The sequence below is a fragment of the Hyla sarda genome, unplaced genomic scaffold (assembly GCF_029499605.1).
Source record: "Hyla sarda isolate aHylSar1 unplaced genomic scaffold, aHylSar1.hap1 scaffold_2705, whole genome shotgun sequence".
Taxonomy (NCBI): Eukaryota; Metazoa; Chordata; class Amphibia; order Anura; family Hylidae; genus Hyla; species Hyla sarda.
Genome location: NW_026609402.1, coordinates 1 through 14,259, shown reverse-complemented (window position 1 = coordinate 14,259; position 14,259 = coordinate 1). Strand labels below are relative to the sequence as shown.

General features: G+C 45.8%; 6 non-coding genes across 6 annotated transcripts; all 6 read left to right on the top strand.

The window, feature by feature from the left end:
- The first annotated feature begins 1,252 nt into the window (after positions 1-1,252).
- Positions 1,253-1,443, top strand: LOC130325211 (U2 spliceosomal RNA). The gene has a single exon (XR_008870068.1). It is a non-coding gene; the product is annotated as a U2 spliceosomal RNA (small nuclear RNA).
- Positions 1,444-3,526: 2,083 nt separating this feature from the next.
- Positions 3,527-3,717, top strand: LOC130325210 (U2 spliceosomal RNA). Its single transcript, XR_008870067.1, has one exon. It is a non-coding gene; the product is annotated as a U2 spliceosomal RNA (small nuclear RNA).
- Positions 3,718-5,805: 2,088 nt separating this feature from the next.
- LOC130325209 (U2 spliceosomal RNA) lies at positions 5,806-5,996 on the top strand. Its single transcript, XR_008870066.1, has one exon. It is a non-coding gene; the product is annotated as a U2 spliceosomal RNA (small nuclear RNA).
- A 2,069-nt stretch (positions 5,997-8,065) lies between these two features.
- Positions 8,066-8,256, top strand: LOC130325197 (U2 spliceosomal RNA). The gene has a single exon (XR_008870055.1). It is a non-coding gene; the product is annotated as a U2 spliceosomal RNA (small nuclear RNA).
- A 2,086-nt stretch (positions 8,257-10,342) lies between these two features.
- On the top strand, positions 10,343-10,533 carry LOC130325208 (U2 spliceosomal RNA). The gene has a single exon (XR_008870065.1). It is a non-coding gene; the product is annotated as a U2 spliceosomal RNA (small nuclear RNA).
- A 2,085-nt stretch (positions 10,534-12,618) lies between these two features.
- On the top strand, positions 12,619-12,809 carry LOC130325207 (U2 spliceosomal RNA). The gene has a single exon (XR_008870064.1). It is a non-coding gene; the product is annotated as a U2 spliceosomal RNA (small nuclear RNA).
- Positions 12,810-14,259: the final 1,450 nt, after the last annotated feature.

The following is a 14,259-nucleotide window of genomic DNA, read 5'->3' as shown; positions in this document are numbered from 1 at the left end:
TATTCAGCACCTATGTATAATGTTGTAAAAATGCTCTAGAAGCTAAAGTCGCAGAAATGTCACACATATTTGGCCTGCAACTTTCTGTGCGACAAATTCAGACAGGAAAAATCAGTATAAATCCTTAGAAAATTATCCCCCAGTGTCTCCATCTGCTGGCGGTATTGAATAAGCATTGCTGCACTGATGGGGTATGCATTAGACGAAAAAAAAGAAGAAAAAGAAGAATAATACGCCCAGAAAAGAGGCGAAAAGGAGAAAAACGTAAAAAAACGTGAAAAAAAAGTAAGAGGAAGAGAAGGGAAAAAAAGGTGGAAATGGGTTTAAAAGTGATTTCGGCGGAGAAATATATATATATATATATATATATATATATATACGCGCACACACACACATATATATAAACGTATTCTCCGTTGAGATATTGCAGCCGCTGCTGTGTCCAGGCCCAGGAGCCTTAGCACTGTGCTGTGATGTCACTCAATACCACTGACATCACTAGGTGTAAACAACATCTCTCCTTTGCTGTGTATGTGACTATGGAGCTGTTTGGTGATGTCGTCTATTATGGCCTTCATAGAAGCAACAGGAGATTGTTGCATCCATCTAGAACCCTCAGAACTACAGTGCTATGATGTCACTCACTTCCACAGGCCTTGCAGAGTGTAAACAACAACAACCCAGCTTTGTTGTGTATGTAACCATAGGGATTTGTGATGTCACCTAGAACCTTCACAGCAGCGACAGCTTTATGAGGAGCATCAGCACTGCTCTGCCTGAGCAGAACCATCACCGCCATAGGTTGTCAAATAACCCGGGTTTAACCCACACAGGTAAGTCCAATGGGGTGCAGGCATGTCCTCTATGCTTACAGCTTCCCGTGGGTGTTGGTTTGATACCGTTTGGGGACAGCCAAGGAGGCATCTGCAGGCAACAAAGGTAGGTGTGTGCTTGTGTGTGTGTTTCCTATGCAGATCCTAAGCCCAGTGTCACATGCAAGTAGGAGGAGTAAGAAGGGTTCCTGGCAAATCCGGGTTATGGATTGCATTTAAAAAGGCCCCGTGGGAGTGCAATGGGCCCCTGTCTTGCTGCTTAGCAATAATGGTATGGGTTTAGGTTCTGCTGTGTGTACTGGTGGTTGACTGCCCCCCAGCCCAGAGTGTGCATGGAAAATTGTCTGGCAGCCTCCCTGACAGCAAGCAGTGATAGTGCCCATGAAGGGGACCTTGTTGGGCCCGCCCCTTTCACGGTTATCGCTTCTCGGCCTTTTGGCTAAGATCAAGTGTAGTATCTGTTCTTATCAGTTTAATATCTGATACGTCCCCTATCTGGGGACCATATATTAAATGGATTTTTGAGAACGGGGGCCGATTTCGAAGCTTGCTTCCGTCGCCCTATGCATTGACCCGATATGGCAGTATCTTCGGGTACAGTGCACCACCCCCTTACAGGGTTAAAAAGAAAGATTCCTACTTTCATTGCTACCTGCTTGCTGGCTAGCCAGCTAGCCAGCCCTGTGGGCCTTGCTGCTGCTGCTGCTGCAGCCAAAAAACAAAAGGTGGTGCTGCTGCTGCTTCTGCTTCTGCTTGTGTCTGGCCGCTGTTGGAGCGTCCAGGCACAGGACTTCTGCTGCTGCTGACTAAATGGCCTCCTTAATTGGATCATTTGAGTAGCCAGCACACCTGTGCAGGTAGGGCATGACATGATAGGCAGCTGCCTTGATAGCGGGTGGGTGCTGAATGTTCCTAATTGACAAAATAAGATTAATGCTTATGAAGAAATATAAAATCTCATCCCTTCCCCAATATCGCGCCACACCCCTACCCCTTAATTCCCTGGTTGAACTTGATGGACATATGTCTTTTTTCGACCGTACTAACTATGTAACTATGTAACATAACATGGGGGGGGGGGTCTCCTGGCTGTTCACACAGGTGTGTCATTGCTGTACATTGACCATGCATTGCTTCTGTGGTATTGCAAAGGCAAAGACAAATGCTTCCAGCCATCCATTGCACTAATGGATTGGTCATCAGCTGGCTGTCTATGTCCCGCATCAATATAGACCAAAGTACAGAGGGTTAGGCTATGCTATTGTGCACCTACCTGATGCATCAGAAGGTGCGAGGCCCTTGCTAAATTCTGTGCACAGACTTTGAGATCTATGCTTTAGACTGTATCTAAACCTGCTCCAACATGGACTGACATTCTGGCCTACTTTCAGCCGATGCGACTTGTCTGTCGCTGAACAGTCGCTTTTTATGTATTCAGCACCTATGTATAATGTTGTAAAAATGCTCTAGAAGCTAAAGTCGCAGAAATGTCACACATATTTGGCCTGCAACTTTCTGTGCGACAAATTCAGACAGGAAAAATCAGTATAAATCCTTAGAAAATTATCCCCCAGTGTCTCCATCTGCTGGCGGTATTGAATAAGCATTGCTGCACTGATGGGGTATGCATTAGACGAAAAAAAAGAAGAAAAAGAAGAATAATACGCCCAGAAAAGAGGCGAAAAGGAGAAAAACGTAAAAAAACGTGAAAAAAAAGTAAGAGGAAGAGAAGGGAAAAAAAGGTGGAAATGGGTTTAAAAGTGATTTCGGCGGAGAAATATATATATATATATATATATATATATATATATATATATATACGCGCACACACACACATATATATAAACGTATTCTCCGTTGAGATATTGCAGCCGCTGCTGTGTCCAGGCCCAGGAGCCTTAGCACTGTGCTGTGATGTCACTCAATACCACTGACATCACTAGGTGTAAACAACATCTCTCCTTTGCTGTGTATGTGACTATGGAGCTGTTTGGTGATGTCGTCTATTATGGCCTTCATAGAAGCAACAGGAGATTGTTGCATCCATCTAGAACCCTCAGAACTACAGTGCTATGATGTCACTCACTTCCACAGGCCTTGCAGAGTGTAAACAACAACAACCCAGCTTTGTTGTGTATGTAACCATAGGGATTTGTGATGTCACCTAGAACCTTCACAGCAGCGACAGCTTTATGAGGAGCATCAGCACTGCTCTGCCTGAGCAGAACCATCACCGCCATAGGTTGTCAAATAACCCGGGTTTAACCCACACAGGTAAGTCCAATGGGGTGCAGGCATGTCCTCTATGCTTACAGCTTCCCGTGGGTGTTGGTTTGATACCGTTTGGGGACAGCCAAGGAGGCATCTGCAGGCAACAAAGGTAGGTGTGTGCTTGTGTGTGTGTTTCCTATGCAGATCCTAAGCCCAGTGTCACATGCAAGTAGGAGGAGTAAGAAGGGTTCCTGGCAAATCCGGGTTATGGATTGCATTTAAAAAGGCCCCGTGGGAGTGCAATGGGCCCCTGTCTTGCTGCTTAGCAATAATGGTATGGGTTTAGGTTCTGCTGTGTGTACTGGTGGTTGACTGCCCCCCAGCCCAGAGTGTGCATGGAAAATTGTCTGGCAGCCTCCCTGACAGCAAGCAGTGATAGTGCCCATGAAGGGGACCTTGTTGGGCCCGCCCCTTTCACGGTTATCGCTTCTCGGCCTTTTGGCTAAGATCAAGTGTAGTATCTGTTCTTATCAGTTTAATATCTGATACGTCCCCTATCTGGGGACCATATATTAAATGGATTTTTGAGAACGGGGGCCGATTTCGAAGCTTGCTTCCGTCGCCCTATGCATTGACCCGATATGGCAGTATCTTCGGGTACAGTGCACCACCCCCTTACAGGGTTAAAAAGAAAGATTCCTACTTTCATTGCTACCTGCTTGCTGGCTAGCCAGCTAGCCAGCCCTGTGGGCCTTGCTGCTGCTGCTGCTGCAGCCAAAAAACAAAAGGTGGTGCTGCTGCTGCTTCTGCTTCTGCTTGTGTCTGGCCGCTGTTGGAGCGTCCAGGCACAGGACTTCTGCTGCTGCTGACTAAATGGCCTCCTTAATTGGATCATTTGAGTAGCCAGCACACCTGTGCAGGTAGGGCATGACATGATAGGCAGCTGCCTTGATAGCGGGTGGGTGCTGAATGTTCCTAATTGACAAAATAAGATTAATGCTTATGAAGAAATATAAAATCTCATCCCTTCCCCAATATCGCGCCACACCCCTACCCCTTAATTCCCTGGTTGAACTTGATGGACATATGTCTTTTTTCGACCGTACTAACTATGTAACTATGTAACATAACATGGGGGGGGGGGGTCTCCTGGCTGTTCACACAGGTGTGTCATTGCTGTACATTGACCATGCATTGCTTCTGTGGTATTGCAAAGGCAAAGACAAATGCTTCCAGCCATCCATTGCACTAATGGATTGGTCATCAGCTGGCTGTCTATGTCCCGCATCAATATAGACCAAAGTACAGAGGGTTAGGCTATGCTATTGTGCACCTACCTGATGCATCAGAAGGTGCGAGGCCCTTGCTAAATTCTGTGCACAGACTTTGAGATCTATGCTTTAGACTGTATCTAAACCTGCTCCAACATGGACTGACATTCTGGCCTACTTTCAGCCGATGCGACTTGTCTGTCGCTGAACAGTCGCTTTTTATGTATTCAGCACCTATGTATAATGTTGTAAAAATGCTCTAGAAGCTAAAGTCGCAGAAATGTCACACATATTTGGCCTGCAACTTTCTGTGCGACAAATTCAGACAGGAAAAATCAGTATAAATCCTTAGAAAATTATCCCCCAGTGTCTCCATCTGCTGGCGGTATTGAATAAGCATTGCTGCACTGATGGGGTATGCATTAGACGAAAAAAAAGAAGAAAAAGAAGAATAATACGCCCAGAAAAGAGGCGAAAAGGAGAAAAACGTAAAAAAACGTGAAAAAAAAGTAAGAGGAAGAGAAGGGAAAAAAAGGTGGAAATGGGTTTAAAAGTGATTTCGGCGGAGAAATATATATATATATATATATATATATATATATATATATATATATATACGCGCACACACACACATATATATAAACGTATTCTCCGTTGAGATATTGCAGCCGCTGCTGTGTCCAGGCCCAGGAGCCTTAGCACTGTGCTGTGATGTCACTCAATACCACTGACATCACTAGGTGTAAACAACATCTCTCCTTTGCTGTGTATGTGACTATGGAGCTGTTTGGTGATGTCGTCTATTATGGCCTTCATAGAAGCAACAGGAGATTGTTGCATCCATCTAGAACCCTCAGAACTACAGTGCTATGATGTCACTCACTTCCACAGGCCTTGCAGAGTGTAAACAACAACAACCCAGCTTTGTTGTGTATGTAACCATAGGGATTTGTGATGTCACCTAGAACCTTCACAGCAGCGACAGCTTTATGAGGAGCATCAGCACTGCTCTGCCTGAGCAGAACCATCACCGCCATAGGTTGTCAAATAACCCGGGTTTAACCCACACAGGTAAGTCCAATGGGGTGCAGGCATGTCCTCTATGCTTACAGCTTCCCGTGGGTGTTGGTTTGATACCGTTTGGGGACAGCCAAGGAGGCATCTGCAGGCAACAAAGGTAGGTGTGTGCTTGTGTGTGTGTTTCCTATGCAGATCCTAAGCCCAGTGTCACATGCAAGTAGGAGGAGTAAGAAGGGTTCCTGGCAAATCCGGGTTATGGATTGCATTTAAAAAGGCCCCGTGGGAGTGCAATGGGCCCCTGTCTTGCTGCTTAGCAATAATGGTATGGGTTTAGGTTCTGCTGTGTGTACTGGTGGTTGACTGCCCCCCAGCCCAGAGTGTGCATGGAAAATTGTCTGGCAGCCTCCCTGACAGCAAGCAGTGATAGTGCCCATGAAGGGGACCTTGTTGGGCCCGCCCCTTTCACGGTTATCGCTTCTCGGCCTTTTGGCTAAGATCAAGTGTAGTATCTGTTCTTATCAGTTTAATATCTGATACGTCCCCTATCTGGGGACCATATATTAAATGGATTTTTGAGAACGGGGGCCGATTTCGAAGCTTGCTTCCGTCGCCCTATGCATTGACCCGATATGGCAGTATCTTCGGGTACAGTGCACCACCCCCTTACAGGGTTAAAAAGAAAGATTCCTACTTTCATTGCTACCTGCTTGCTGGCTAGCCAGCTAGCCAGCCCTGTGGGCCTTGCTGCTGCTGCTGCTGCAGCCAAAAAACAAAAGGTGGTGCTGCTGCTGCTTCTGCTTCTGCTTGTGTCTGGCCGCTGTTGGAGCGTCCAGGCACAGGACTTCTGCTGCTGCTGACTAAATGGCCTCCTTAATTGGATCATTTGAGTAGCCAGCACACCTGTGCAGGTAGGGCATGACATGATAGGCAGCTGCCTTGATAGCGGGTGGGTGCTGAATGTTCCTAATTGACAAAATAAGATTAATGCTTATGAAGAAATATAAAATCTCATCCCTTCCCCAATACCGCGCCACACCCCTACCCCTTAATTCCCTGGTTGAACTTGATGGACATATGTCTTTTTTCGACCGTACTAACTATGTAACTATGTAACATAACATGGGGGGGGGGGGGGTCTCCTGGCTGTTCACACAGGTGTGTCATTGCTGTACATTGACCATGCATTGCTTCTGTGGTATTGCAAAGGCAAAGACAAATGCTTCCAGCCATCCATTGCACTAATGGATTGGTCATCAGCTGGCTGTCTATGTCCCGCATCAATATAGACCAAAGTACAGAGGGTTAGGCTATGCTATTGTGCACCTACCTGATGCATCAGAAGGTGCGAGGCCCTTGCTAAATTCTGTGCACAGACTTTGAGATCTATGCTTTAGACTGTATCTAAACCTGCTCCAACATGGACTGACATTCTGGCCTACTTTCAGCCGATGCGACTTGTCTGTCGCTGAACAGTCGCTTTTTATGTATTCAGCACCTATGTATAATGTTGTAAAAATGCTCTAGTAGCTAAAGTCGCAGAAATGTCACACATATTTGGCCTGCAACTTTCTGTGCGACAAATTCAGACAGGAAAAATCAGTATAAATCCTTAGAAAATTATCCCCCAGTGTCTCCATCTGCTGGCGGTATTGAATAAGCATTGCTGCACTGATGGGGTATGCATTAGACGAAAAAAAAGAAGAAAAAGAAGAATAATACGCCCAGAAAAGAGGCGAAAAGGAGAAAAACGTAAAAAAACGTGAAAAAAAAGTAAGAGGAAGAGAAGGGAAAAAAAGGTGGAAATGGGTTTAAAAGTGATTTCGGCGGAGAATATATATATATATATATATATATATACGCGCACACACACACATATATATAAACGTATTCTCCGTTGAGATATTGCAGCCGCTGCTGTGTCCAGGCCCAGGAGCCTTAGCACTGTGCTGTGATGTCACTCAATACCACTGACATCACTAGGTGTAAACAACATCTCTCCTTTGCTGTGTATGTGACTATGGAGCTGTTTGGTGATGTCGTCTATTATGGCCTTCATAGAAGCAACAGGAGATTGTTGCATCCATCTAGAACCCTCAGAACTACAGTGCTATGATGTCACTCACTTCCACAGGCCTTGCAGAGTGTAAACAACAACAACCCAGCTTTGTTGTGTATGTAACCATAGGGATTTGTGATGTCACCTAGAACCTTCACAGCAGCGACAGCTTTATGAGGAGCATCAGCACTGCTCTGCCTGAGCAGAACCATCACCGCCATAGGTTGTCAAATAACCCGGGTTTAACCCACACAGGTAAGTCCAATGGGGTGCAGGCATGTCCTCTATGCTTACAGCTTCCCGTGGGTGTTGGTTTGATACCGTTTGGGGACAGCCAAGGAGGCATCTGCAGGCAACAAAGGTAGGTGTGTGCTTGTGTGTGTGTTTCCTATGCAGATCCTAAGCCCAGTGTCACATGCAAGTAGGAGGAGTAAGAAGGGTTCCTGGCAAATCCGGGTTATGGATTGCATTTAAAAAGGCCCCGTGGGAGTGCAATGGGCCCCTGTCTTGCTGCTTAGCAATAATGGTATGGGTTTAGGTTCTGCTGTGTGTACTGGTGGTTGACTGCCCCCCAGCCCAGAGTGTGCATGGAAAATTGTCTGGCAGCCTCCCTGACAGCAAGCAGTGATAGTGCCCATGAAGGGGACCTTGTTGGGCCCGCCCCTTTCACGGTTATCGCTTCTCGGCCTTTTGGCTAAGATCAAGTGTAGTATCTGTTCTTATCAGTTTAATATCTGATACGTCCCCTATCTGGGGACCATATATTAAATGGATTTTTGAGAATGGGGGCCGATTTCGAAGCTTGCTTCCGTCGCCCTATGCATTGACCCGATATGGCAGTATCTTCGGGTACAGTGCACCACCCCCTTACAGGGTTAAAAAGAAAGATTCCTACTTTCATTGCTACCTGCTTGCTGGCTAGCCAGCTAGCCAGCCCTGTGGGCCTTGCTGCTGCTGCTGCTGCAGCCAAAAAACAAAAGGTGGTGCTGCTGCTGCTTCTGCTTCTGCTTGTGTCTGGCCGCTGTTGGAGCGTCCAGGCACAGGACTTCTGCTGCTGCTGACTAAATGGCCTCCTTAATTGGATCATTTGAGTAGCCAGCACACCTGTGCAGGTAGGGCATGACATGATAGGCAGCTGCCTTGATAGCGGGTGGGTGCTGAATGTTCCTAATTGACAAAATAAGATTAATGCTTATGAAGAAATATAAAATCTCATCCCTTCCCCAATATCGCGCCACACCCCTACCCCTTAATTCCCTGGTTGAACTTGATGGACATATGTCTTTTTTCGACCGTACTAACTATGTAACTATGTAACATAACATGGGGGGGGGGGGTCTCCTGGCTGTTCACACAGGTGTGTCATTGCTGTACATTGACCATGCATTGCTTCTGTGGTATTGCAAAGGCAAAGACAAATGCTTCCAGCCATCCATTGCACTAATGGATTGGTCATCAGCTGGCTGTCTATGTCCCGCATCAATATAGACCAAAGTACAGAGGGTTAGGCTATGCTATTGTGCACCTACCTGATGCATCAGAAGGTGCGAGGCCCTTGCTAAATTCTGTGCACAGACTTTGAGATCTATGCTTTAGACTGTATCTAAACCTGCTCCAACATGGACTGACATTCTGGCCTACTTTCAGCCGATGCGACTTGTCTGTCGCTGAACAGTCGCTTTTTATGTATTCAGCACCTATGTATAATGTTGTAAAAATGCTCTAGAAGCTAAAGTCGCAGAAATGTCACACATATTTGGCCTGCAACTTTCTGTGCGACAAATTCAGACAGGAAAAATCAGTATAAATCCTTAGAAAATTATCCCCCAGTGTCTCCATCTGCTGGCGGTATTGAATAAGCATTGCTGCACTGATGGGGTATGCATTAGACGAAAAAAAAGAAGAAAAAGAAGAATAATACGCCCAGAAAAGAGGCGAAAAGGAGAAAAACGTAAAAAAACGTGAAAAAAAAGTAAGAGGAAGAGAAGGGAAAAAAAGGTGGAAATGGGTTTAAAAGTGATTTCGGCGGAGAAATATATATATATATATATATATATATATATATATATATATATATACGCGCACACACACACATATATATAAACGTATTCTCCGTTGAGATATTGCAGCCGCTGCTGTGTCCAGGCCCAGGAGCCTTAGCACTGTGCTGTGATGTCACTCAATACCACTGACATCACTAGGTGTAAACAACATCTCTCCTTTGCTGTGTATGTGACTATGGAGCTGTTTGGTGATGTCGTCTATTATGGCCTTCATAGAAGCAACAGGAGATTGTTGCATCCATCTAGAACCCTCAGAACTACAGTGCTATGATGTCACTCACTTCCACAGGCCTTGCAGAGTGTAAACAACAACAACCCAGCTTTGTTGTGTATGTAACCATAGGGATTTGTGATGTCACCTAGAACCTTCACAGCAGCGACAGCTTTATGAGGAGCATCAGCACTGCTCTGCCTGAGCAGAACCATCACCGCCATAGGTTGTCAAATAACCCGGGTTTAACCCACACAGGTAAGTCCAATGGGGTGCAGGCATGTCCTCTATGCTTACAGCTTCCCGTGGGTGTTGGTTTGATACCGTTTGGGGACAGCCAAGGAGGCATCTGCAGGCAACAAAGGTAGGTGTGTGCTTGTGTGTGTGTTTCCTATGCAGATCCTAAGCCCAGTGTCACATGCAAGTAGGAGGAGTAAGAAGGGTTCCTGGCAAATCCGGGTTATGGATTGCATTTAAAAAGGCCCCGTGGGAGTGCAATGGGCCCCTGTCTTGCTGCTTAGCAATAATGGTATGGGTTTAGGTTCTGCTGTGTGTACTGGTGGTTGACTGCCCCCCAGCCCAGAGTGTGCATGGAAAATTGTCTGGCAGCCTCCCTGACAGCAAGCAGTGATAGTGCCCATGAAGGGGACCTTGTTGGGCCCGCCCCTTTCACGGTTATCGCTTCTCGGCCTTTTGGCTAAGATCAAGTGTAGTATCTGTTCTTATCAGTTTAATATCTGATACGTCCCCTATCTGGGGACCATATATTAAATGGATTTTTGAGAACGGGGGCCGATTTCGAAGCTTGCTTCCGTCGCCCTATGCATTGACCCGATATGGCAGTATCTTCGGGTACAGTGCACCACCCCCTTACAGGGTTAAAAAGAAAGATTCCTACTTTCATTGCTACCTGCTTGCTGGCTAGCCAGCTAGCCAGCCCTGTGGGCCTTGCTGCTGCTGCTGCTGCAGCCAAAAAACAAAAGGTGGTGCTGCTGCTGCTTCTGCTTCTGCTTGTGTCTGGCCGCTGTTGGAGCGTCCAGGCACAGGACTTCTGCTGCTGCTGACTAAATGGCCTCCTTAATTGGATCATTTGAGTAGCCAGCACACCTGTGCAGGTAGGGCATGACATGATAGGCAGCTGCCTTGATAGCGGGTGGGTGCTGAATGTTCCTAATTGACAAAATAAGATTAATGCTTATGAAGAAATATAAAATCTCATCCCTTCCCCAATATCGCGCCACACCCCTACCCCTTAATTCCCTGGTTGAACTTGATGGACATATGTCTTTTTTCGACCGTACTAACTATGTAACTATGTAACATAACATGGGGGGGGGGGTCTCCTGGCTGTTCACACAGGTGTGTCATTGCTGTACATTGACCATGCATTGCTTCTGTGGTATTGCAAAGGCAAAGACAAATGCTTCCAGCCATCCATTGCACTAATGGATTGGTCATCAGCTGGCTGTCTATGTCCCGCATCAATATAGACCAAAGTACAGAGGGTTAGGCTATGCTATTGTGCACCTACCTGATGCATCAGAAGGTGCGAGGCCCTTGCTAAATTCTGTGCACAGACTTTGAGATCTATGCTTTAGACTGTATCTAAACCTGCTCCAACATGGACTGACATTCTGGCCTACTTTCAGCCGATGCGACTTGTCTGTCGCTGAACAGTCGCTTTTTATGTATTCAGCACCTATGTATAATGTTGTAAAAATGCTCTAGAAGCTAAAGTCGCAGAAATGTCACACATATTTGGCCTGCAACTTTCTGTGCGACAAATTCAGACAGGAAAAATCAGTATAAATCCTTAGAAAATTATCCCCCAGTGTCTCCATCTGCTGGCAGTATTGAATAAGCATTGCTGCACTGATGGGGTATGCATTAGACGAAAAAAAAGAAGAAAAAGAAGAATAATACGCCCAGAAAAGAGGCGAAAAGGAGAAAAACGTAAAAAAACGTGAAAAAAAAGTAAGAGGAAGAGAAGGGAAAAAAAGGTGGAAATGGGTTTAAAAGTGATTTCGGCGGAGAAATATATATATATATATATATATATATATATATATATATATATATACGCGCACACACACACATATATATAAACGTATTCTCCGTTGAGATATTGCAGCCGCTGCTGTGTCCAGGCCCAGGAGCCTTAGCACTGTGCTGTGATGTCACTCAATACCACTGACATCACTAGGTGTAAACAACATCTCTCCTTTGCTGTGTATGTGACTATGGAGCTGTTTGGTGATGTCGTCTATTATGGCCTTCATAGAAGCAACAGGAGATTGTTGCATCCATCTAGAACCCTCAGAACTACAGTGCTATGATGTCACTCACTTCCACAGGCCTTGCAGAGTGTAAACAACAACAACCCAGCTTTGTTGTGTATGTAACCATAGGGATTTGTGATGTCACCTAGAACCTTCACAGCAGCGACAGCTTTATGAGGAGCATCAGCACTGCTCTGCCTGAGCAGAACCATCACCGCCATAGGTTGTCAAATAACCCGGGTTTAACCCACACAGGTAAGTCCAATGGGGTGCAGGCATGTCCTCTATGCTTACAGCTTCCCGTGGGTGTTGGTTTGATACCGTTTGGGGACAGCCAAGGAGGCATCTGCAGGCAACAAAGGTAGGTGTGTGCTTGTGTGTGTGTTTCCTATGCAGATCCTAAGCCCAGTGTCACATGCAAGTAGGAGGAGTAAGAAGGGTTCCTGGCAAATCCGGGTTATGGATTGCATTTAAAAAGGCCCCGTGGGAGTGCAATGGGCCCCTGTCTTGCTGCTTAGCAATAATGGTATGGGTTTAGGTTCTGCTGTGTGTACTGGTGGTTGACTGCCCCCCAGCCCAGAGTGTGCATGGAAAATTGTCTGGCAGCCTCCCTGACAGCAAGCAGTGATAGTGCCCATGAAGGGGACCTTGTTGGGCCCGCCCCTTTCACGGTTATCGCTTCTCGGCCTTTTCGCTAAGATCAAGTGTAGTATCTGTTCTTATCAGTTTAATATCTGATACGTCCCCTATCTGGGGACCATATATTAAATGGATTTTTGAGAACGGGGGCCGATTTCGAAGCTTGCTTCCGTCGCCCTATGCATTGACCCGATATGGCAGTATCTTCGGGTACAGTGCACCACCCCCTTACAGGGTTAAAAAGAAAGATTCCTACTTTCATTGCTACCTGCTTGCTGGCTAGCCAGCTAGCCAGCCCTGTGGGCCTTGCTGCTGCTGCTGCTGCAGCCAAAAAACAAAAGGTGGTGCTGCTTCTGCTTCTGCTTGTGTCTGGCCGCTGTTGGAGCGTCCAGGCACAGGACTTCTGCTGCTGCTGACTAAATGGCCTCCTTAATTGGATCATTTGAGTAGCCAGCACACCTGTGCAGGTAGGGCATGACATGATAGGCAGCTGCCTTGATAGCGGGTGGGTGCTGAATGTTCCTAATTGACAAAATAAGATTAATGCTTATGAAGAAATATAAAATCTCATCCCTTCCCCAATATCGCGCCACACCCCTACCCCTTAATTCCCTGGTTGAACTTGATGGACATATGTCTTTTTTCGACCGTACTAACTATGTAACTATGTAACATAACATGGGGGGGGGGTCTCCTGGCTGTTCACACAGGTGTGTCATTGCTGTACATTGACCATGCATTGCTTCTGTGGTATTGCAAAGGCAAAGACAAATGCTTCCAGCCATCCATTGCACTAATGGATTGGTCATCAGCTGGCTGTCTATGTCCCGCATCAATATAGACCAAAGTACAGAGGGTTAGGCTATGCTATTGTGCACCTACCTGATGCATCAGAAGGTGCGAGGCCCTTGCTAAATTCTGTGCACAGACTTTGAGATCTATGCTTTAGACTGTATCTAAACCTGCTCCAACATGGACTGACATTCTGGCCTACTTTCAGCCGATGCGACTTGTCTGTCGCTGAACAGTCGCTTTTTATGTATTCAGCACCTATGTATAATGTTGTAAAAATGCTCTAGAAGCTAAAGTCGCAGAAATGTCACACATATTTGGCCTGCAACTTTCTGTGCGACAAATTCAGACAGGAAAAATCAGTATAAATCCTTAGAAAATTATCCCCCAGTGTCTCCATCTGCTGGCGGTATTGAATAAGCATTGCTGCACTGATGGGGTATGCATTAGACGAAAAAAAAGAAGAAAAAGAAGAATAATACGCCCAGAAAAGAGGCGAAAAGGAGAAAAACGTAAAAAAACGTGAAAAAAAAGTAAGAGGAAGAGAAGGGAAAAAAAGGTGGAAATGGGTTTAAAAGTGATTTCGGCGGAGAAATATATATATATATATATATATATATATATATATATATATATATATACGCGCACACACACACATATATATAAACGTATTCTCCGTTGAGATATTGCAGCCGCTGCTGTGTCCAGGCCCAGGAGCCTTAGCACTGTGCTGTGATGTCACTCAATACCACTGACATCACTAGGTGTAAACAACATCTCTCCTTTGCTGTGTATGTGACTATGGAGCTGTTTGGTGATGTCGTCTATTATGGCCTTCATAGAAGCAACAGGAGATTGTTGCATCCATCTAGAACCCTCAGAAC